Source organism: Podarcis muralis, chromosome 4, assembly GCF_964188315.1.
Source record: "Podarcis muralis chromosome 4, rPodMur119.hap1.1, whole genome shotgun sequence".
Classification (NCBI taxonomy): Eukaryota; Metazoa; Chordata; class Lepidosauria; order Squamata; family Lacertidae; genus Podarcis; species Podarcis muralis.
The window spans coordinates 15502905-15525991 of NC_135658.1; the positions used below are offsets into that span (position 1 = coordinate 15502905).

The 23087-nt window shown below is 44.4% G+C and overlaps 1 protein-coding gene across 5 annotated transcripts in view; it reads right to left on the bottom strand.

Moving 5' to 3' along the window:
• Window positions 1-23087, bottom strand: part of GRM5 (glutamate metabotropic receptor 5) — a 259730-nt gene that overhangs the window by 65724 nt on the left and 170919 nt on the right. The gene's annotated exons all lie outside the window — the stretch shown is intronic.

A 23087-nucleotide genomic window follows, 5' to 3' on the forward strand; every position in this document is an offset into this window, starting at 1 on the left:
ATGCTCTGGTTATCTCACGCTTGGACTACTGCAACGCGCTCTACGTGGGGCTACCTTTGAAGGTGACCCGGAAACTGCAATTAATCCAGAATGCGGCAGCTAGACTGGTGACTGGGAGTGGCCGCCGGGACCATATAACACCGGTTCTGAGAGACCTGCATTGGCTCCCAGTACGTTTCCGAGCACGATTCAAAGTGTTGGTGCTGACCTTTAAAGCCCTAAACGGCCTCGGTCCTGTATACCTGAAGGAGCATCTCCACCCCCATCATTCAGCCCGGACACTGAGATCCAGCGCCGAGGGCCTTCTGGCGGTTCCCTCATTGCGAGAAGTGAGGCTACAGGGAACCAGACAGAGGGCCTTCTCGGTAGTGGCGCCCGCCCTGTGGAACGCCCTCCCATTAGATGTCAAAGAAATAAATAATTACCTGATATTCAGAAGACATCTTAAGGCAGCCCTGTTCAGGGAAGTTTTTAATATGTAACGCTGTACTGTTTTTAACACTGATTGGGAGCCGCCCAGAGTGGCTGGGGAAACTCAGCCAGATGGGCGGGGTATAAATAATAAATTATTATATTATTATTATTACCCTGGGGCAAACAATCTCTCCTGTTGCTGCCTACCAGCCACCAGACAACATACTGGTATGCTCCAAGCCAATCTCTGGGCGGTGAGATACTCCAGGGGTCACTCAGTGTTCATTTCCCTTGGAGTGAAGGTCAAGGGAGACTGCATTGTCCTTAGGATAGAACAGGCTTCCTCAACGTCGGCCCTCCAGATGTTTCTGGCCTACAACTCCCATGATCCCTAGCTAGCAGGACCAGTGGTCAAGGATGATGGGAATTGTAGTCTCAAAACATCTGGAGGGCTGAGGTTGAGGAAGCCTGGGATAGATGGTTTTATTTACACACATATGAAAGCCAAGCATAAGATGGAGGGGCTCACAGCTTCAACGCCCTGATAAATCCTGTTTCTCCATTAGATTTCTAGCAGAGGCAGAAAGCCCCACACAGAGCATGCTTGTCTCAGTTGGGAGGCCTGCCTTTTGCTCAGCTCATACACAATTTCACTCCTCTTGCTTGTTTTCCCAGCCAGGTGGAAAGAAGAAAGGCCCAGACATTTGCCCTATGGCACAGAGCAACTTCTTTGGTTATGTTTAGGTGGCCAACAGCAAACTGGGTGAGGATGCCTGGGCAGGCCCTATATTTATTCTCCGAGTGCGGACTAAAGTGATGCCTGCTGGCACAGTTGACCCCACCCCTGGGAAGGTCCTGCACGGTAGCCTGGCTAAGATTGGCTCATTTGCAGGCAGGCTACAACCTGGACAGTGTGCAGAAGTTTGCAGGCCACACATGCCAACCAGGCCTCCCACCCTGTACTGCCACGGGATCGTGAAGAGGGGACAATGCCAGTCCGCAACAATGCCTGCCCAATGAAGGGGTATGCACACTTGCCTTAAATTGCCCAGTTCAGCGATAGAATCCTATAGCCGATTTTGACCGTTTCTGGGTGCAGGACCCCAGGGATTAGAAGGGACTCGGGGCATCATGCAGGATGACCCCTTCCCTAAAACCTACAACAATACTCATTTAATCCACTTCACAAGTGGATTGAGGGTGAGGGAAGGGAACCTACAAGCCTGGAATGCTGAACAGCCATCTCCTTCCTGATTCTCGCCTTCCACCCTAGCAAGGTCTCACCCTGAAGCATAGAATCATGGAATCATAGAATTGTAGAGTTGGAAGGGACCACAAGAGTCATCTAGCGCAGCCCCATGCAATGCAGGAATTGTTTGTCCAAGACGGGGCTTGAACCCACGCACGAACCAATTTTCTTCTTGTTTTTGCTGGTGTACCCATCTGCACATAATAAACACCTGAGATATTCTCCAACACCACCAAAGCAGGAATTTCCTGGCCGATGGGTTGTCTCTAAAGTTAATTTCACCGTACCTCTTTTCTAGTTTCACCTTCCCCAAAAGATAACTACAGTGGTACCTCGGGTTAAGTACTTAATTCGTTCCGGAGGCCCGTTCTTAACCTGAAACTGTTCTTAACCTGAAGCACCACTTTAGCTAATGGGGCCTCCTGCTGCTGCCGCGCTGCCGGAGCACAATTTCTGTCCTCATCCTGAAGCAAAGTTCTTAACCCGAGGTACTATTTATGGGTTAGCGGAGTCTGTAACCTGAAGCATATGTAACCTGAAGCGTATGTAATTCAAGGTACCACTGTATCAGAGCAAGGAAGTGATCAGCACCACGGACAGCTCTGAACGGATTAGAAGCAGGAGCAACGAATCTCGAATATTGGCCCAAGAGCTAGCAGACTCCGAACCTTCAGCAGCAGTTTGGCTTCCTTCAGATTATCAGCTCCAATATACGTTGGTTCCTGGCTCAGGGCAAAGTACTTGAAGAGGAAACTTCCTGTAGAGACAAGTGGGAGGTGGAAGTCTGTGTGGGCCGGAGGGCTCGGCGTAAGCAGGGCTCTCTGTCTGCTGTAATGTACTTTGAACCGTTTCTGTTTGACTGTACCTGGAGTCTGTTTTAAAGACAGGCCGCCCTGATATGCAACAACACAGCATTGACTTTCAAAGGGGTGCTGCTTGCTTTAGGAGCCCTTGGGTGCGGTGATGTTTCTGCAGTTTGGTGGCGGCTGCGGACATAGAATTGAGGATGGTCAAACCTATCCATTTCTCTTTCTCTCCATTCCTCCCCCCACCCCCTGTCTTAAACTGAGTTTGCCACATTTTTGCATTGGTTCAAAATTGTTTTAGTCCCCACTAATATTCATTAAGTACTTTTCTGCACATTTTCTCCTAATATTTAAGACATTTAAATATCTAAGACTATCAAGAAGTTTGAAATGCCTTAGATATTTAAAACCTCACTTTTAACCATGTTTTAAATTGCTGGATTTATGCTTGTTCTTTTACTTGTATGTTTTGAACCTTTGAAAACCAGGTAGAAATCTTTGGATATAAACTGCTGTAAGACTGTATTAAATATATGAGCAAGCACAGTTTGCAGGAGTATATGAGGACTTCTCCTTGCATGGGCACACTTTGTTTTTGTTTTCTGTTTTGGTTTTATGATGTTGCATATTTTTGGTTCTTTTATGCCGTAAACCACCCTGCGATAAATTTAATAAACAATAAATAATAACAACATGCACATTTTTTTTTGGTAAGCAATTCCCTCCAAAACAAAATGCATTTCTGTAAAGTTATCATTACTGGTGTGTATTTTACTTTTCCCATCATACTCCTTCTTTCTTTACATTTTTCAGTCACAAAACTGCATCACACAAAATTTGGAGCAGTGTGAATTTGAAAAGGTAGCTAGAGTTGCCATATTTCAAAAGGTAAAAATCTGGACACCAAAAGTTGCTGAGCTTTTTTAGGGCATTTGCTTGATAGCCCCTCTGCTACTGTTGAACCAGAGCCTCCCACGTGAAAGCCAGAACTGGGCTCACATGTGCCAGAGCCTGAACTGGAGCCAGAAACGCTGGAGCCAGAGCCTGAACTAGAGCTTGAACTGCCCATGGCAGAACCAGAACCTGAACCTGAACCTGAACCAGAACCTGAACCTGAACCTGAACCTGAACCAGAGCCACCCTTGCACATTTTTTAAATATAAAAAACACCCCAAAATCCAGGACATTTGCTTTAAAATGTAAAATTACCCCCAGATATGCATGTAGGACCCCCAAAAGAGGACATGTCTGGGAATTCCTGGACATATAATAATAATTAACAACAACAACAACAATAATAATAATTAACAACAACAACAACTTATTATTTCTACCCTGCCCATCTGGCTGGGTTTCTGCAGCCACTCTGGGCAGCTCCCAGCAGAATATTAAAAACACAATAAAACACCAAACATTCAAAACCTCCCTAAACAGTGCTGCCTTCAGATGTCTTCTAAAAGTCAGATAGTTGTTTATGTCCCTGACATCTGGCGGGAGGGCGTTCCACAGGGTGGGTGCCACCACCGAGAAGGCCCTCTGCCAGGTTCCCTGTAACCTCACTTCTCACAGGGAGGGAGCTGCCAGAAGGCCCTCGGAGCTGGACCTCAGTGTCCGGGCTGAACGATGGGGGTGGAGACGCTCCTACAGGCCGTTTTGGCAACCCTAAAGGTAGCTGCTTTTCTGAGTTGTGCATTCTTTCAGGTAAAATGCAAGCTGAACTGAATTAATCTGGCTGGAGTCATTGGAAGAGGGGGAAACGTGCTGATCCCTTGTCAAACTGAAGCAAGGTTAGCCTCATGAGCCTTTGTGGTGGTGGGGAGTCTGAAGAGATAGGGATACTAAGAACCATTTCAAGGGCCAGATCCTTCCTGATCTGAGAGGTTGTTTCTGTCTGGTGTCCCCCCTCCCCCCAAGGTGGTAGCAGAGGATCAGAGCGCAGGATCCTGGCGCATATCTGCATTGCACGGTCCCTTGCTTAAATTGCTTCCAGGCAGAGATTCAGTAGCTCATTCACACACCAGAGTACACAATTTGTTCCATTTTCCTGTGACATGTCCATAACTATATTTTGGGTGCTATTTTTCTAGCACTGATTAACTTTACATCTGCTTGATTGATGAGATGGTTTCTTTGCATTATGTCCGCCAGGAGAGAGAGAGGGGAGGGGGAAGGAAAAAAAAAAGATAGCTAACATTTAATTGGTTTTCTGTTGGCTCAAAGATTTACAACAGCTGCCATCTGCAGAATGATTTTCCATTAGATAGCCAAACATAGTTCTTACAGATAAGCTCAGTGACTTTAGGCAATACATTCCTGTGTATTTACAATAATAAAGAGATACCAGAGACAGCCTTGAATTAGAGGAGGATGAGCACCATGAAATAGAATGCCATTTAACCAAAACAGTGAATTTGTTTTGTTGGCTGCTGCAGTGGCACAAAGACTTTCACTCCAAAGGATTCGAAATAGCAGGTGGTGTGAAAATTGGTATGAATAGCAGTCATCTCCACTGCAGTCCCGCAATCTGTTCTGCATGCTTTGGAGTGTGCAAAACCTTGGAGTGAGTAAAAAAAAAGAACCATCTCCACCACCCACAATTCCAGGAATGGTTTCACCAGATATTAACACATGTCAATGGAGAAAGCTGATCTACATTCTTGTTTCTTAGTGCATCTGGTTTGGCTCCTATTGTCAAAAGAAGTGAGGGACCACTCAGTGTTCAGCTTTACTGTTATAGAATCATAGAACCAAAAAATCCAAGCCTACCTACCCAACCACAAAATATATAAGGCTCTTCTAGACCAATCATTTATTCAAAATTGATCCTGATTTGCTTGCATAAAGAAAACGACACAGTGGGATGGGTACCAATTCTAAGGGGCCAGGACCCCTTCAACCCCACCCCCCAAATATTTCCCCCTCTCCAAACTGAGCCACCCCAGTCTCCTTCTCCACTGCCTAAGAGTGCAGGTAAGGTGTCCAATTGCTCACCCACCTCCCTCTCTCCCAGTGGGCACCCTCCTTCCTCCCCTCCCCTCCAGTGGACTGGGCCTGCACCCAGTGCCTCAGAAGCTCCCTGCCATTGAGAGGACTTGGCCACTGCCTGCTGCCACCGAGACCACATAACACCGGTCTTGAAAGACCTACATTGGCTCCCAGTACATTTCCAAGCACAATTCAAAGTGTTGGTGCTGACCTTGAAAGCCCTAAACGGCCTCGGTCCAGTATACCTGAAGGAGCGTCTCCAGCCCCATCGTTCTGCCCGGACACTGAAGTCCAGCGCCGAGGGCTTTCTGGTGGTTCCCTCACTGTGAGAAGCAAAGCTACAGTGAACCAGTCAGAGGGCCTTCTCAGTAGTGGCGCCCACCCTGTGGAACCCCCTCCCATCAGATGTCAAAGTGATAAACAACTACCTGACATTTAGAAGACATCTGAAAGCAGCCCTGTTCAGGGAAGTTTTTAATGTGTGACATTTTAATGTATTTTTAATCTTTGTTGGAAGCTGGCCGGAGTGGCTGGGGAAACCCAGCTGGATGAGCGGGGTACAAATAAATTATTATTATTATTATTATTATTATTATTATTATTATTATTATTATTATCTGGGCAGGAAGAGGAGGGAGTGCTGCCATCTGGGTAGGGAGAGGGGGGCAGGGAGAGGAGGGGCTATGGCCTGCTGTCATGCCCTGGTAAGCCCTCTAGCTCAGGCTTAGTGCTGCCTCCTGTGCCCAGAGCCCAGCTGCCCAGGCCTCAGAAGCACTGGGCAAAGGAAGAAGGTGGCACAGCCTCCACCATGTCGGGTGGCCTCACTCAGGACTGCACTCACTTGGCTCCGTCTGTCCTCCCAGCGACCTTCCAGCAGGGGGCAGGGCAGTGCTCTCCCGTGTTTTACAGTGGTACCTCAGGTTAAGAACTTAATTCGTTCTGGAGGTCTGTTCTTAACCTGAAACTGTTCTTAACTTGAGGTACCACTTTAACTAATGGGGCCTCCTGCTGCCACCGCACAGCCGGAAGACGATTTCTGTTCTCATCCTGAAGCAAAGTTCTTAACTCAAGGTACTATTGCTGGGTTAGCGGAGTCTGTAACCTGAAGCGTCTGTAACCTGAGGTACCACTGTACAGTCTTACAGCAGTTTATATCCAAAGATTTCTACCTGCTTTTCAAATGCTCAAAACATACAAGTAAAAGAGCAAGCATAAATCCAGCAAGCTGGCGCCATGGCACAGTGGTCAGACTATACCTGATCTTTACGGCGCATTCACTCTGATTTGTTTGTGTGGTGGTTATACAACACTGAGCATTCATCCTGATTCTCTTGTAAAGTGCTTACAAGTCTTCCCATTAGTCATTCATTCTTTCCAAACTTTTCAATGAATTCTCTTCATCATAGTGACAACATGGTTGGCTGGCTGGAATTCTGAACAGGAATATTCCAATGTTTTTTGTAGGTAGGGATGAGGTAGAAATTCAATTCTGATCTCACTGAGTGCTGAATCTATCAAAAATGCATATATTAGGGGAAATTGTGCCTAAAAATGAATACATTGGTGAAAATGATACACAAAAATGCATTCAAAAGTGTGATTACCAGGAGAATGTGCCCTGAAATATTGGTAAATTTTCATGAGTTCCTTTTCTTTTTAAGTTTTGCCAGTTGCTGCAAAATGTGGAGAACTGGATGTAAGACTGGAAGAATAAGAAACAGAAAGAAGCAAAACTGACGTTCCCCTTCCATCCCTAGTCCCCCTTGCGTGAGCACATAAGCAAACATCACACATTCAAAACACTCTCTAGGAGTGCAGCACTGTGCATTTGAATCAAATTTAGTCAGACAACAGGACTGTTAAAATTCAATTTTGTAAGCACCTACAGGGAAAAATGGATTGCCAACATGGATTTGTTAAGAGAAAACCTTGCCTAAACCATTTAGCTTCCTTTCTTGACAGGATAAGTGGCTCAGCGTTCAGGTAGTGAGGTAACAGGCTGGAGAGCTGGTGTGATGCAATGCAGTGGTTTTTGATTTATGGTGCAGGGTGCACGAGAGCTTCTCAGAAGCTTGTAGCTTGGATCGAGAGGATCTTTTAGCCCCCAGATCTCCACTGTTTTCTTCTCCTGCTTCCCAACATCACTTCTCACACCATTCCAGAAGGTCCCCAAATCTTCAGGTGCAGAATTGGGCAGCATAGAATCATAGAACCGTAGAGTTGGAAGCATAGCTGTCAACATTTTCCTTTTTTTAAGGGAAATATCCTTATTCCGAATAGGATTCCTCGCAAGAAAAGGGAAAAGTTGACAGCTATGGTTGGAAGAGGCCCTGAGGATCATCCAGTCCAATGCCCGGCAGGGCAGAAATGTGCAGCTGTCTTGTACAGGGATCGAACCTGCAACCTTCGTGTTATCAGCACCAAGCTCTAACCAACTGAGCTACCCAAGGGGCTGCATCTAGGGATGTTAGAAGGCATTGATTTCCATTGAGCATGTGCAGTGCTGCATCCGCTCTGCTGCAGTTTGACTTCAGACAAAAACAACATAATTCAACCTGCTGTCCCCTATGATGCAATTTTATGTAATTAATCATGTTGTCCTCACGTGATTCCAGGGAAACACGATTCAAATGGGTGGGTCATCACTTGAGGACTGAAAGCAACAACAGTGAATTCTGATTGTGTTTGCTGGATTGCTTTCTGTTCTGGACGTGAGATGAATAAGCAAACACCAGCCATTTCTGCTCATATTTCTGTTTCCATCAGAATTCTCAGACAGCGCCAGCTGCAAACGGGTTGATGTAGGGAAACCCTGTTTCAGATGCAGAGCTTATGCTCACACTTCTAAGGATCTGACCCAACCGGGAAAGCAGAACCTCAATGCAACATCACTTTCCCACCTTGTGGCTTCCAGCAACGTCTTCTTCTTCTTTAGCAATCACTCATAGTCCAGTAAGATTGTCTTCCTTGAATACAGTCTTAACCGTGTATCTGTAAGGGACTGTGGAAGACAATTCTGGATCTGCACATCTTTCCACAGTGGGGACATAGGTTTTCAGGCAGGAGTTGTTCACGGTGAGGGTTTGCCAAACATGCCGTTCTCTTAGCTCGTTTCTCCCTTTCATCCTGTGTTCATGTTTCTTCAAAGTCCATGACGCCTTTGTTAGAGGCTGTTCTCCAATTGCAGCGCTCACAGGCCAGTAATTCCCTCCTTGTGGCTTTACCGCCTTGTTGCTTCCAGCAACTAGAACATGGGTAGGCAAACTAAGGCCCAGGGGCTGGGGCCAGCCCAATCACCTTCTAAATCTGGCTTGTGGACAGTCCGGGAATCAGCATGTTTTTACATGAGTAGAATATGTGCTTTTATTTAAAATGCATCTCTGGGTTATTTGTGGGGCATAGGAATTCGTTCTTCTTCTTTTTTTCTTTCCAAAATATAGTCCGGCCCCCCACAAGGTCTGAGGGACAGTGGACTGGCCCCCTGCTGGAAAAGTTTGCTGACCCCTGAACTAGAAGCATACAGCCTCTGAAAGTGAGCAGATAACACAGCCATTGATAATAGTAGCTGCTGATCTCTGCATCTCTCAAGATGGAAGGAAGATAAAGTCCCAAGCATAGAAGAATTGGCAGATTAAGTTGATGGATTATGCAAAAATGGCAAACAAATGACCAAAAGAATCAGAAATCAGGAAGACCAAAATTTTAATAAGGAATGGGGAAAATTTATAATGGGGAAATTTTATAATGTAAACAGTTAAAATCATTAGTAGGATTGGAGTAACACTTGTAGTTTAATGGTGAATTTTGGATATAATGGAGATGTAAAAGGTTTGGATTATTATAAAAGATGCAGGAGGAAATGACTAACAATAGGTCCCACAAAGGGGAGGAGGGAAGTCCAGGAGATTCCTTGGAATCTTGTTTTTATGTTGTATGTTGGATATGCTATTGAAAAACTTTAATTTGAAGAACCATTTTTTTTTAAAAAAAATACTAGCCACTGATAGCTTTATCTTACATGATAATAATAATAATAATAATAATAATAATAATAATAATAATAATAATTTATTTATTATTTATACCCCGCCCATCTGGCTGGGTTTCTCCAGCCACTCTGGGTGGCTTCCAACTGAATATTAAAAACAGTACAGCATCAAACATTAAAAACTTCCCTAAAGAGGGCTGCCTTCAGATGACTTTAAAAAGTAAAATAGTTGTTTATTGCTTTGACATCTGCTGGGAGGGCGTTCCACAGGGCGAGAAGGCCCTCTGCCTGGTTCCCTGTAACCTTGCTTCTCGCAATGAGGGAACTGCCAGAAGGCCCTCGGCGCTGGATCTCATGGCTGAACGATGGGGGTGGAGACGCTCCTTCAGGTATACTGGACCGAGGCCGTTTAGGGCTTTAAAGGTCAGCACCAACACTTTGAATTGTGCTCGGAAACGTACTGGGAGCCAATGCAGATCTCCCAGAACCGGTGTTATGTGGTCCCAGCGGCCACTCCCAGTCACCAGTCTAACTGCCGCATTCTGGATTAATTGCAGTTTCCGGGTCACCTTCAAAGGTAGCCCCACGTAGAGCGCGTTGCAGTAGTCCAAGCGGGAGATAACTAGAGCATGCACCACTCTGGCAAGACAGTCCGTGGGCAGGTAGGGTCTTAGCCTGCGTACCAAGTGGAGCTGGTAGACAGCTGCCCTGGACACAGAATTAACCTGTGCCTCCATGGACAGCTGTGAGTCCAATGTGAATGTGTGTAATCTTCTTTTAAAGTCACCCAAGTCTGTGGCTATCATGACCTATTGTGGGAAGGCGTTCCATAGTTTACTATGCATTATGTACAGAAATACTTGATTTGTGTGTCCTGAATCTTCTAACATTGAGCTGCCTTGGATGTCCATGAACGGCCATGGTATTTCTGGATGTATAATTCAGCTCTTGTTCTCAGGACCTGGAACACAGGGTGGCATAGGATGGAAAGCCGGAAAATAGGGGTTGCATTCAGCAAGCAATCACTGGGAAGGGGGAATTTGGAGAGATGTAAGATTCTACCCTGTGCCTACACTCAACCGCAGTAGGACAGCGCAAGCCAGTTTCTTTCAAATCCAGATATTGTAAAGTACCATCAAATAACAAATCCGATCTACAATGTGCATTGAAAAATGTGTGAAGTGGAAATAAAAAGGATGTTTCTTTCTTGAGTGGCTTGCAAATTTCCTTCCTCATTCATAGCAAGTTTAAACATGAAAACACTTGTTTTCTTGGAGCTTGAAAGGATGCAAAGTGTGCACAGAGAAATCTTGGTTTCTAGCATCAGTGGGTCAGTGGGAAAAGACATGCTTGCCCATCAATTTTTAAAAATACACAGGAGAAGCTAGGAAACTAAGCCTAGGCCTTTCTTCTTCCTTACAAAGGCAAAATGACCCCTTTGGAGAGGAAAAAGGGGGTGGTGATTGTATCTGTAAGCTCCAGTCCTTCAACACACCTAATATCCACTTGGAAAAGAGGCACCTATAGGCACAGGTGCCATTGCAAATCATGTGAGTGGTGTTTCACATACAATGTACAGTACTGACTGCACTGGTTAGGGCTAGGGCTGAGCCTACACATTAACATCCCTTTGTGGATAATAATAATAATAATAATAATAATAATAATAAAATAATAATAATAATAATAATAATATTTTATTTATACCCCGCCCTCCCCGCTCAGGGAGGCTAACACCAGTAAAATTACAGTAAAAACTGTAGGAAATAGGGAAAAAACAAACCAATTTATAATACAGGTTAAAATGCTATTTAAAATGCAACCTCATTTTAATAGTAGCCCATAGATCAAAACCATGAGGGGAGGGAAACATAAGGGTCAGACTGAGTCCAAACCAAAGGCCAGGCGGAACAGCTATGTCTTGCAGGCCCTGCAGAAAGATGTCAAGTCCCGCAGGGCCCTAGTGTCTTGTGACACAGCATTCCACCAAGTCGGGGCCAGTACTGAAAAGGCCCTGGCCCTAGTTAAGACCAATCCAACCACCTTGTGACTTGGGACCTCCAAAATGTTGTCATTTGTGGTCCTTAAGGTCCTCTGCAGGGCATACCAGGAGAGGTGGTCCCGTAGGTACTGAGTGCACTGGTTAGGGCTAGGGCTGAGCCTACACATGTGCATCCCTTTGTGGATGTTAAGAAGAAGAGTCCAGCATCCTGTTCTCACAGTGGCCAACCGGATGCCTGTGGGAAACCCGAAAGCAGGATTCAAGCACAAGAGTCTTCTGCCACTCAACATCCCCTGTGGCTTTTATTCAGAGGCATACACCCTGTGACACTGGAGGTAGCACACAGCCTTAGCAAGTATCTTCTCAATGACAGGGTGGTGACAAAGGATAGGGCCTTTTCAGTGGTGGCCCCTCACCTGTGGAATGTTTTCCCGCAACAGAGGCTCACCTAGTGCCTACCTTGATTATTTCTGGGTCAGCAGAAGACCTTTCGATTTGCCTTTTGAAGCCGTTTCCTAATTTTAAAGACTTTTAGAAATACGATACTTATGAAATCAAGTCAGTATGAGATCAATATCAATTGTGATCAATGAGTCCCATTGATTTAAATGGGTCTGTTCCATGCATCTTGCTGGGGTTTGGGGATGTGTATTAGTTCTACATGGAAGGTTTCTGATTCTCTGCATTGTATCATTTGGCTGTAGCTGGAATGCTAGGCTCAAATCAGAACTGTGCTCTGCTCTGATTTGATATAGTTTGCTTTTAGGATCTTTGTGCTGCTATCTGATTTTCTTTTCCCCCTGCAGCACATGGATTTCGTTTGCTTTAATTGCTCATTGTCTAGAGTGCTCTAATTATGGGGCTTCAAAAAAAAAGTAATAAAAAATATATATGGTGTAATAAAGGAAGGAAGGAGGAAGGATTTTTTTAAAAAAAGACACACACATATCTCTGTGCAATAATGATGCTTTAAAAAGGTGGCTCCTCAAAGATGAATGGTTGTTCAGTAAGGCAACATAACTTTATTCGGCTAAACTGTTTTTCTGTAACTTCCCTCTCCAAACAGATTATGGAAATAAACTTTATTCCACAAAACTGTTTTCCTATAACTTCTCTCTCCAAACAGATTACAGTGGTACCTCGGGATGTGAGCGGGATCCGTTCCGGAGCCCCGTTCGCATCCCGAACAGAATGCAAGATGCGACGGCGCATCTGTGCATGTGCGGGTCGCGTCTTGCCGCTTCCGCACATGCGCATGACGTCATTCTGAGCGCCTGTGCATACACGAGTGGTGAAACCCGGAAGTAACACGCTCCGTTACTTCCGGGTTGCACAACTCGAACGCACTCAACCCGAAGCACATACAACTCGAGGTATGACTGTATAGAAATAAAGTATACACCATCAGTAGCCGGAAAGATGCCATAAATAATGGTGCAATTTCCTCTGGCGATATGAGTAATACCTTAATGTGTGTGCTTGTGTGGTTCTGTTTTCCACATCAGTGCTTGATAAAGGACACTGTTGAGTTATCAGCTCCCTTCTCTGCACACAAGGAGCTGCCCCACTAGGGTTAATCTGATTTTTTTTTATCTTGACCTCACCACCCACCCATATTGCTTTCAAAACCATCCCCAGGAACAGCTGTATCAATAGGATTGCACATGGCATACAAGAGCTAAGTTATTAACTGGCATCCGAGAAACTGATGAGAACTGAAGAGCGCCTGGGCCTTTCGCTCAGCATTTGAGGGCTCTCAACTCAATGCCACCTTTTAACAATTTTCTTCAAAATGCGTGCCGATTCTGAGCTGAAATGCCTTGCCCTCATTTCACCACTCTGTTTGCAAAATCACTGTAACTCAGTGACAGTAACTCGGAGCAAGCTGACCCTGCCCTGTGAAACAGCGATCCTGTTGAGATACAACAGATGCCCACTAACCCCACTCTTCTGGAAACAGTTGAAGACCATTCTTGTTCTGACAGTCCTCACCATTGTGGGATGTAAAACTGCAGTCAAGTACAACATTCCTAGAGTGGACATGTTAGGGGATGTTTTCTACCACTCAGGAGAAGACTTCCTGTTTCCTCCTGAGCTGGGACAGACTTCCACTACATGTGACTTGAAGAGGATGTGGTCTGTTGTACAGTGGTACCTCAGGTTAAGTACTTAATTCGTTCCGGAGGTCCGTTCTTAACCTGAAACTGTTCTTAACCTGAAGCACCACTTTAGCTAATGGGGCCTCCTGCTGCCACCACACCGCCAGAGCACAATTTCTGTTCTCATCCTGAAGCAAAGTTCTTAACCTGAAGCACTATTTCTGGGTTAGCGGAGTCTGTAACCTGAAGCGTATGTAACCTGAGGTACCACTGTACTAGCACGGAGGAGCACATGGCCTCCATGTTCTGTTCAGTGTGTCTTCTCCATTTTGTATGTTGCTGTGTGTTTGGAGAAGTGACTGCTTGGTCGCAGTCACTTGAGACTATTTCCCTTATGGGATAGTTCACCTAGTTATATGTTGTTCTGTAAATTAAGCCTGCCTTCAGGGATCTTACTGTGAACTGGATGATTGTAAGTAAACTAGTTTTATGTTAACTTTAATCAGATGGTTGTGTCTATTCTTTTAGGAGGGATATAAAAAGGGAAACCAGGAATCCTAAATAGTGAGGCTTAGATGTGCCTGCAACTAGCTAATCGTTTTGTAATTTAAAAGGGGGGTTGTTTAACAACTCTGCTAAGTCATAGAACTTGCTGACGCAAGTTAGGAAGGATATCATAAAATAATATATCCTCTCCTGCCTCCCTAAACATCCCCACAACCATGAATCTCTAATTTGGATGGTTTTAGTTTTAGAAGTGAGGTGGTCAAGTCTGCAATTTGTTCAGGGTGCTAAAACCAAAAAGCAAGTGCAAGGAGCTCCATATGGATCCCTCTCAAAAGTCTGAATGAGTATTATTTATTATTATTATTATTATTATTATTATTATTATTATTATTATTAGCATCTATAGCCCACCTTTTCTTCAAGGTGGAAAGGTCCCCTCTCCTTATTTAAACCCCACAATCCTTAAACAGGACTGCAATACCTCAAGGACCGCGTTGTAAAGGAACACAGTTAATGGGTCAATTCTCCATGAGTCAGGAGAGATGACTCATCCCCCATATTGCACCTGCAGGCTTCTGTGTTACTGGGCAGATTTGGCAATTAATTTTTGGCAATTAATTAACATCATACTGTGGTGGGTTCTTGGAGGAGATTGAAGGAGTTGGAGCTTCAGATTCGAGTGAAGACTTTTTGAAAAGATCATCTGAGGAAGAAGTTGAAAATTGCCAGACTTCACAACTTTGGAAAACTCTTATAAGTTGCAGGACTTTGCAAGCAAGTGAACTAAGGACTTAGCTGTGGACTTTTAATGCAGCAAGGACTTTGAAGCAAAAAGCCTGGACTCAGAGAGAGACTACCTGTAACATCTGTGAATAGTGTGTGTATGTATAGTGGTGAAAAGTATTTTTCTGTTCTTATACTGTAAACCACCCTGTGATCCTCAGATGAAGGCTGGTATATAAAGTTTAATAATAATAATAATAATAATAATAATAATAATAATAATAACCCAACCCTATGAGGTAGGTTAGGCTGAGAGGCAGCGACTGGTCCAAGGTCACCCAGTGAGCTTAATGTCAAAGTGAGCTTAATGTCAAAGAGCTTAATGTCAAAGCCGGGTCTCCCAGTTCTGAGTCCAACACTCTAACCACTACACCACACTGGATTCAATGTAAGCAAGTATAATGTGGTGCACAGTGGGCAAGAACAATAATTCCCAACCTCACAGATGTACTCAAATGGGATCTGAACTTGTAATGACTGAACAGAAATGTAACCTTGGGGTCTCGGCGAATAGTTTGATGATGACGATGATGACCAAGGTTGTGGCAGCTGTGAATAAGGTGAATTATATAACAACATTACGATATGGTTATGCAGAGGACCTTCTCAGCAGTGGTGCCCGCCCTGTGGAACGCCCTCCCACTAGATGTCAAGGAAATAAACAATTATCTGATTTTTAGAAGACATTTGAAGGCGGCCCTGTTTAGGGAAGCTTTTAATATTTGATCTTTTATTGTGTTTTTAATATCCTGTTGGAAGCCGCCCAGAGTTGCTGGGGAGGCCTGGCTAGATGGGTGGAGTATAAGTAATAAGTTGTTGTTGTTGATGATGATGATGATGTTGATGTTACAGTGGTACCTTGGGTTAAGTACTTAATTCGTTCTGGAGGTCTGTTCTTAACCTGAAACTGTTCTTAACCTGAAGCGCCACTTTAGCTAATGGGGCCTCCTGCTGCTGCTGCGCCGCCGCTGCACAATTTCTGTTCTCATCCTGAAGCAAAGTTCTTAACCCGAGGTACTATTTCTGGGTTAGCGGAGTCTGTAACCTGAAGCGTATGTAGCCTGAAGCGTATGTAACCCGAGGTACCACTGTATTTTCAATTCCTTTCCGCATGAACCCTTGCATGGAATTTGCCCTTTTCACCCTTACCACACACTGGGTCCACATCTACAAGCCCAAGGTCTTGTTCCTGGTGAGCCACTATTCGTTCAGACCCCATGAGTGCATATGAGAAATTAAGTGGGGTTTTTTTTGTCTAACATACACCACTTGTTTACATTGAAATGCATTTGCCATTTTGCCGCCCATTCACTCAGACGGGAAGGGTCCTTTTGGAGCTCTTCACGATCTCTTTTTGTTTCAACGACCCTGAACAATTTAGTTAATAGAAAAAGGAAAAGTGTGACACAAAGGGAAATGTGTTGCTAGGCTATTGCTGCCAGCAAAACAAAACCAAGCTTTGCTCCATGATGTTGCAAGGTTGATGGCCATATTCCACACACACACACACACCACAAAAAGTGTAGGACAAAAAAGGTAGAGATTAGATGCAGCCGCCCATTGTATTCACTTTGTTACTTTTGTCTAATACTTCAATTCATAGATCTTCCGAGCATGCAGAGTTTGACAATGAAAGAAAAGGCTACATCACGCTATTACACTGCTATTAACTGTAGTGTTAATAGTAGTGCTGTTGAAGCAAATCCAAAGAATGGGGAAGAGGTTGTACAGATCTCTTATTCGTCACTGAGCAGTTGCTGATGTTAACATGACCTTCCTCTAAAAGCATTGGCTCTCTCCTCTTAAAGAGGAAATGATTAAATAGGAAACAAAGTTCCTTGGCTTCCTTCAGTATCTGCAAGATCCCTGGCGCAATTTGATTATTTGGACTGATAATTTGTAATGTTGAAATTGTTTAATAATTTATTTTTTAAAAAAGAAGTGTATTAGTCCAGGGGTGTTGAACGTGTGGGCCTCTGTTTGTTGTTGGTCTTTAGCTCCCACCCTCCCTGACCTTTGTCCATGATAGCTGGAGCTGATGGGAGTTAAAGTCCAACAGCACCTGTCACAGCCACAGGTTAGTCATATACCCTGCTTTATAAAGTCCGACAATTTTTAAAAATACCTTTTTTGGTAAAAAGAAGAAGAAAGAAAGAAAGAAAGAAGGTTATTTATTGCGGCCCGTGTTTTGTTAGCTCCAAAATAGAAAACGAGCGAGGTCCCTACTAAAGAAGAATGGCAACTTAAGCTGATGGAATATGCGCAGCTGGTGGACTTAACACGTAGAATAAGAGAACAATAAGAGCGTATGTTTAGAGAAGATTGGGAAATGTTTATTGAATATATGGGGGGGGGGTGCCCTTGAAAACGTTGCCAGCATTAAGATAAATTCAACAGTGTAAATAAGTTTTGATGGATGTAATAATGAAATACGGAATTGTTTAGTTTCCCTAAAGCAGTGGTGTCCAAACATTTTCCAAAGAGGGCCAGATTTGATGAAGTGAAGGGCCATGAGGGCCGACCAAAGGGCCAACCAGAGTTGTTGACATTTTTTAAGAATTGAAGGCCCCCAAAATGGACTTTGGACATGCCTGCCCTAAAGTATGCAGGGATTTATGATACGCAAAATGCCCCATTTTCATTGCAAAGGGAATTCATTGCTATTTTAAGGATGTGAGTATTCTAAATAGCAAAACAGAAAATTCAATAAAAATTATATGGTGCTAGGAAGAGTGTTGATGCTCAGGCAAAGTCTCCCTCTAGAAGAGGAAACCAACAGTACCTGGAAGGTCACAGGCTCCTCTGCTATGAAATCCCCCACCCCCTGTTCCAACACTCTATTTACATATGCAATATAAACCTTTTATTTTTTTGGGGGGGAGGGGAAGCTATTTTAGAAATAATATTCAGAAGCACAGTTATTACTGTTCTGTTCCTAACGTATCGCGCGTAGCATCTGTGTGCTCGATGATGCTACCCCTGTTCGCCCGCCCTCCTGCCATATGGCACCACCAGTTTGACTCACTTCCTGCAGCCACCTGCTTCTGGAGTCTCTCTTGGCTCCTGCTAATTTTACCCAGGCGGGCGAACGTCACGTAACGGGAGAACATTCAAACGCAGCTGAGATGAGCTCTGCGAGGGAAGCAGGGTGGGAAGGAGGAGAACAAAAGCAGGAGATGCTCTCGGCATGTGTGCGCGCACACACACAGCCTAGCGGCGGAGCCTTTGGTTGAACCGAGGACACACAAGGAAGCAAGGTCCTGGAGGCGCTGGTTAGGGTTAGGTGTCGAATCAAATCAAGCCTTTATTGTTCATGGTAAATAGCCAGCATTAGGGAAGCAAGGTAAGAAGAATATAGAACACATAAGTCAGATGTATAGAACAGAGCAGGGGGGAACAAAATGAAATAAAGTAAATATTAGTATCATGAAGGTACAGGTAAAGGGACCCCTGACCATTAGATCCAGTCATGACTGACTCTGGGGTTGCGGCGCTCATCTCGCTTTATTGGCCGAGGGAGCTGGCGTACAGCTTCCGGGTCATGTGGCTACCATGACAAGTCATGACAGGTCATGTGGTGAACCAGAGCAGCGCATGGAAATGCCGTTTACCTTCCCGCTGCAGCAGTACCTATTTATCTACTTGCACTTTGACGTGCTTTCGAACTGCTAGGTTGGCAGGAGCAGGGACCGAGCAATGGGAGCTCACCCTGTCGTGGGGATTCGAATCGCCGACCTTCTGATCGGCAAGTCCTAGGCTCTGTGGTTTAACTCACAGTGCCACCCGTGTCCCTCCTATTAGTAGCATAGAGTGAAGCAAAATGGGAACCAACCAGGTTGTTGTTTTTTCCAGCTGGAGCTCAGCTCCAGCACCTCTCAGATAGGCACCACTGCCATTCTAAGAGAAGAAGGGAGGCGTTCATGGTGAGCTCTGGCACCTCTTTTTCAGGATAAATAGCACTGGCAACAAGATTTTAAAAGCTGTAAGGTGGAGGACCCCTGGACAGTTAAGCCCATTCAAAGGCGACTATGGGGTTGCAGCGCTCATCTCGCTTTCAGGCCGAGGGAGCCAGCGTTTGTCCACAGACAGTTTTCCAGGTTAGCCAGCATGACTAAACCACTTCTGGCACAACGGACACCATGATGGGTGCCAGAGCGCACGGAAACGCTGTTTACCTTCCTGCCGCAGCGGTACCTATTTATCTACTTGCACTGGTGTGCTTTTGAACTGCTAGGTTGGCAGGAGCTGGGACAGAGCAACGGGAGCTCACCCCGTTGTGGGGATTTGAACTGCCAACCTTCTGATCGGCAAGCCCAAGAGGCCCAGTGGTTTAGACCACAGCGCCATAGTACTTGACCTCACTGAGAGTGATAGGTTAGGATTAGGTGTTGAAAAAGCTTAAGCTTAAGTGGCCTTTCAAGTCTGAAAGGAAAAAAATACCTTGAAATTTATTTATTTATTTATTTAAACTTTTTTTCCAGCTGTCCATGACATTTTAGTGTCTGGAGAGACCTGAGGGCCAGACAGTGAAGCTTGGAGGGCCACATTTAGCCCCCAGGCCTGAGGCTCCTAACCCTTAGCTGTTCTAAGACATGTTGCTGTCTGAGGCAGATGGAGGAGGAGGAGCTGTGAGTGAAGAAGCCCCCTCTTTTTATCCTTTGGAGCCCCTGAGAAACCCAACAAACCTGCTGTTTCCGGAACTGGGTGTGGAGAGGGCAGCTGAATGGGACACAGTTGTGGGCAGCCTGAGGAAGTATCATTCACCTTGGGCCTGACTGTAAAAAATCAAGTCTAGAATGAGAGACTAGGGTGATGTTCTCTGTCTCCAGGAACTCTTCTCATTGTGAGACTATTGTGGGCAGGCTGAGAGTTTGTGTAGACCCTGGAGGCTGGGGCAGGGTGTGTGTGTAAGAAGGAATATATATAGAGTGGTACCTCGGGTTAAGAACTTAATTTGTTCTGGAGGTCTGTTCTTAACCTGAAACTGTTCTTAAGCTGAGGTACCACTTTAGCTAATGGGGCCTCCCGCTGCAGCCGCGCCACCATTGCGCGATTTCTGTTCTCATCCTGAAGCAAAGTTCTTAACCTGAGGTACTATTTCCGGGTTAGCGGAGTCTGTAACCTGAAGCGTCTGTAACCTGAAGCTTCTGTAACCTGAGCTACCACTGTGTGTGTGTTTGTGTGTGTGTATGTTATTAACTTTGCATGATGTAACATTTTTATTTGTAACTGTATTTTTTCAATATTTTGCTTAAGTTGTCCGCTTTTGCTTCTTTTTTCTACACTGCTTGGAAATATTTTAAATATATTAAGTGGTATGGAAATTAAATAATCAGCAAATCACTGAAATAGCCAGTGGAAGTGACTCTCATCCCTGCAATTCCAGTGCCATTTGTGCATCACGGCTCTGTAACTCTAAAGTTTCTGCAAATCAAAACAGTTCTAGATTTTGTAATATATACAGAAATGACACTTCATTTATGACATGTGAAATTGGAAACATCTTTTTTTATTATTAAACACAAACACACACAACGGCAACAGAGATTCCCCTTAAAAGAAAAAGTCATTATTTGTAACGGAAATTGAGCGGAGGTTTGCTTCTCACCCTTTTTATCTGAGAGGGTTCTCATAAATTCTTTCTACTGCAGGCTGTGCTGTTGACAGCTTGCTCAAGAAATAAATGAGATTTCCGAGCATTCATTAGACCACGAGTCGCAGACCAGATACTGATATGATGCCATTGCACATGAGTTTCTGAGTGAAAACAAGGGAAGAACCAGGTAAACTTCCTTTGTTGTTGCTGTAAGAACTGGGAGAAATAAGCGGCTGTTACAATGAGATACAGAATTGATTACAGAGCTCAGGATTTGTTTGCAAAATATATTGGATTTTCCGTTACAAAACCGAGAACACTAAAATACCCAGAACAGGGGAAGGAATTCTTTTTGGCTGAAGAAATTGTATACAGAGTGGTGCGGGCTGCTCCAAACATCTGCTCCAAACTGATTTATGCAACCCTTATACACATGAAGGGAGAGGAAATTGTATAAATTTGCATAACCTATTCTGATTCTGTTAGGCCACATTCCCACCATAGCTTTAAAGTTCGGTGATACCACTTTAATCAGTAATGGCTTCTCCCAAAGAATTCTGGGAGCAGTAGTTTGTTAAGTGTGCTGAGAGTTTTTAGGGGGCCACCTGTTCCTCATCCCTGAGCTACAATTCAGAGTGGTTTAACAATCAATCGCTCTGCATAGGGAGCTCTGGGAAGCATATAGGGGTCCGCAGCTCCCATAATTCTTTGGAGAAAGCCATGACTGTTTAAAGGGGCATCATAGCACTTTAGGAAGTGAGAGCTGGACCATAAAGAAGGCTGATCACCAAAGAATTGATGCTTTTGAATTATGGTGCTGGAGGAGACTCTTGAGAGTCCCATGGACTGCAAGAAGATCAAACCTATCCATTCTGAAGGAAATCAGCCCTGAGTGCTCACTGGAAGGACAGATCCTGAAGCTGAGGCTCCAATACTTTGGCCACCTCATGAGAAGAGAAGACTCCCTGGAAAAGACCCTGATGTTGGGAAAGATGGAGGGCACAAGGAGAAGGGGACGGCAGAGGACAAGATGGTTGGACAGTGTTCTCGAAGCTACCAGCATGAGTTTGACCAAACTGCGGGATGCAGTGGAAGACAGGAGTGCCTGGCGTGCTCTGATCCATGGGGTCACAAAGAATCGGACACGACTAAACAACTAAACAACAACAAAGAACTTTAAGCATAGGGTGTGAATGTGGCCTTAGTTGTATGGAGGGGCAAGCAGCTACTTGTCTGTAGTAGTTGCAGCTTTTGAACTGTCTTCAAGGGCAGGCGCAGAGTGCAATGCAGTAGTCCAGTCTGGAAATTAAACACACACTGCCGACAGATTTCTTAATAAAATTGGGCCGCAGGGCTGGCTCAAGACATTTTGCTGCCCAAGTTTAGCATCATGGGAACAAACCTATGTGAGCCGTCTGGTCTTTGACCGCAATAAAGATTGATTGATTGATTGATTGATTGACCAACCTATGGGAGCCTCAAGCTCAAACATTGTCCTCACCTCTTTCCTCCTCCAGTTTGGCCACAAGGAAGAATTTGGAAGCTTTTGGTTTTGCTTAACCACATCTTCTTGTGTCACCCAAACCAATAAACTGTGGTTAGTGTTAACCATGGTTTACTTCTAACAAGTAGATTTCAAGTTAACCAGGATTGACATCGCCACAGTTTGTTGAACTGAAAAGCACCAGAAACAGTGGTTATGCAAAACTGGAAGTGAAGCTTTTCAGGACACAGTCTCATGGTCCTACCAGAGAAGGAGAGGAGGAAGGCATGTGAGAGCTCTTGATCAAGTTCATGCTAATATATGATGAAGCATAGCATATAACTGCAGTAAGAAAAGTAAGGGATTTTTTTTAAAAAAATAAGAAGATTTGATGTCTTAGCGAAGTATTTTAAAAATAGAGTAAGAATAAGGACAGTTGTGATTGTGATGAAAGAGCTGATTATACCAGCTCAAAGGCAATGATCCAAGTGTTTTTGAGTGGATTGTCTCAGTGACTCAGGGTAGTTATGGAAGCATTCCTTTTTAATATTCTCATTTGAAAATAATGCAACACACTCCTTAACTGTAAACTTTTTTTAAAAAAAGAAAACAACCCACAACAATTATGCTTAATTAATGTGTTATCATCTTCATGAGTGATTAATGCTAACTGCCGGTATATTTTTTAATGATGGAGATTATATCCTTATATACCCTCATTCAGAAAATGCGTCATCTTTATACGTAAGCCCCATAGACTGGCTTGATTGGGGTGTATCAGGTCAGGTACATAAAATAAGCACTTGCTTAAACAAAGACACACTGGGTGGTGCACATATGTAAAAATACTTCTGGTTCTCGTGCATCCTCAACTGCACTGGCAATTCTCAAACTGTGCCACTTTCATAGAATCAAAGAATCTTAGAGCTGGAAGGGAGCCAAGGGTCATCTAGTCCAACCCCTTGCAATGCAGGCATCTCAACTGAAGCATCCATGACAGATGGCCACCCAACCTCTGCTTAAGTACCTTCAAGGAAGGAGAGTCCACCACCTCCCGTGGGAGTCTGTTCCACTGCCGAACAGCTCTTACTGCCAGAAAGGTTTCTCGAATGTTTAGTCGGAATCTGGTAACTTGAAGCCATTGGTTTGAGTCCTACCCTCCAGAGCAGGAGAAA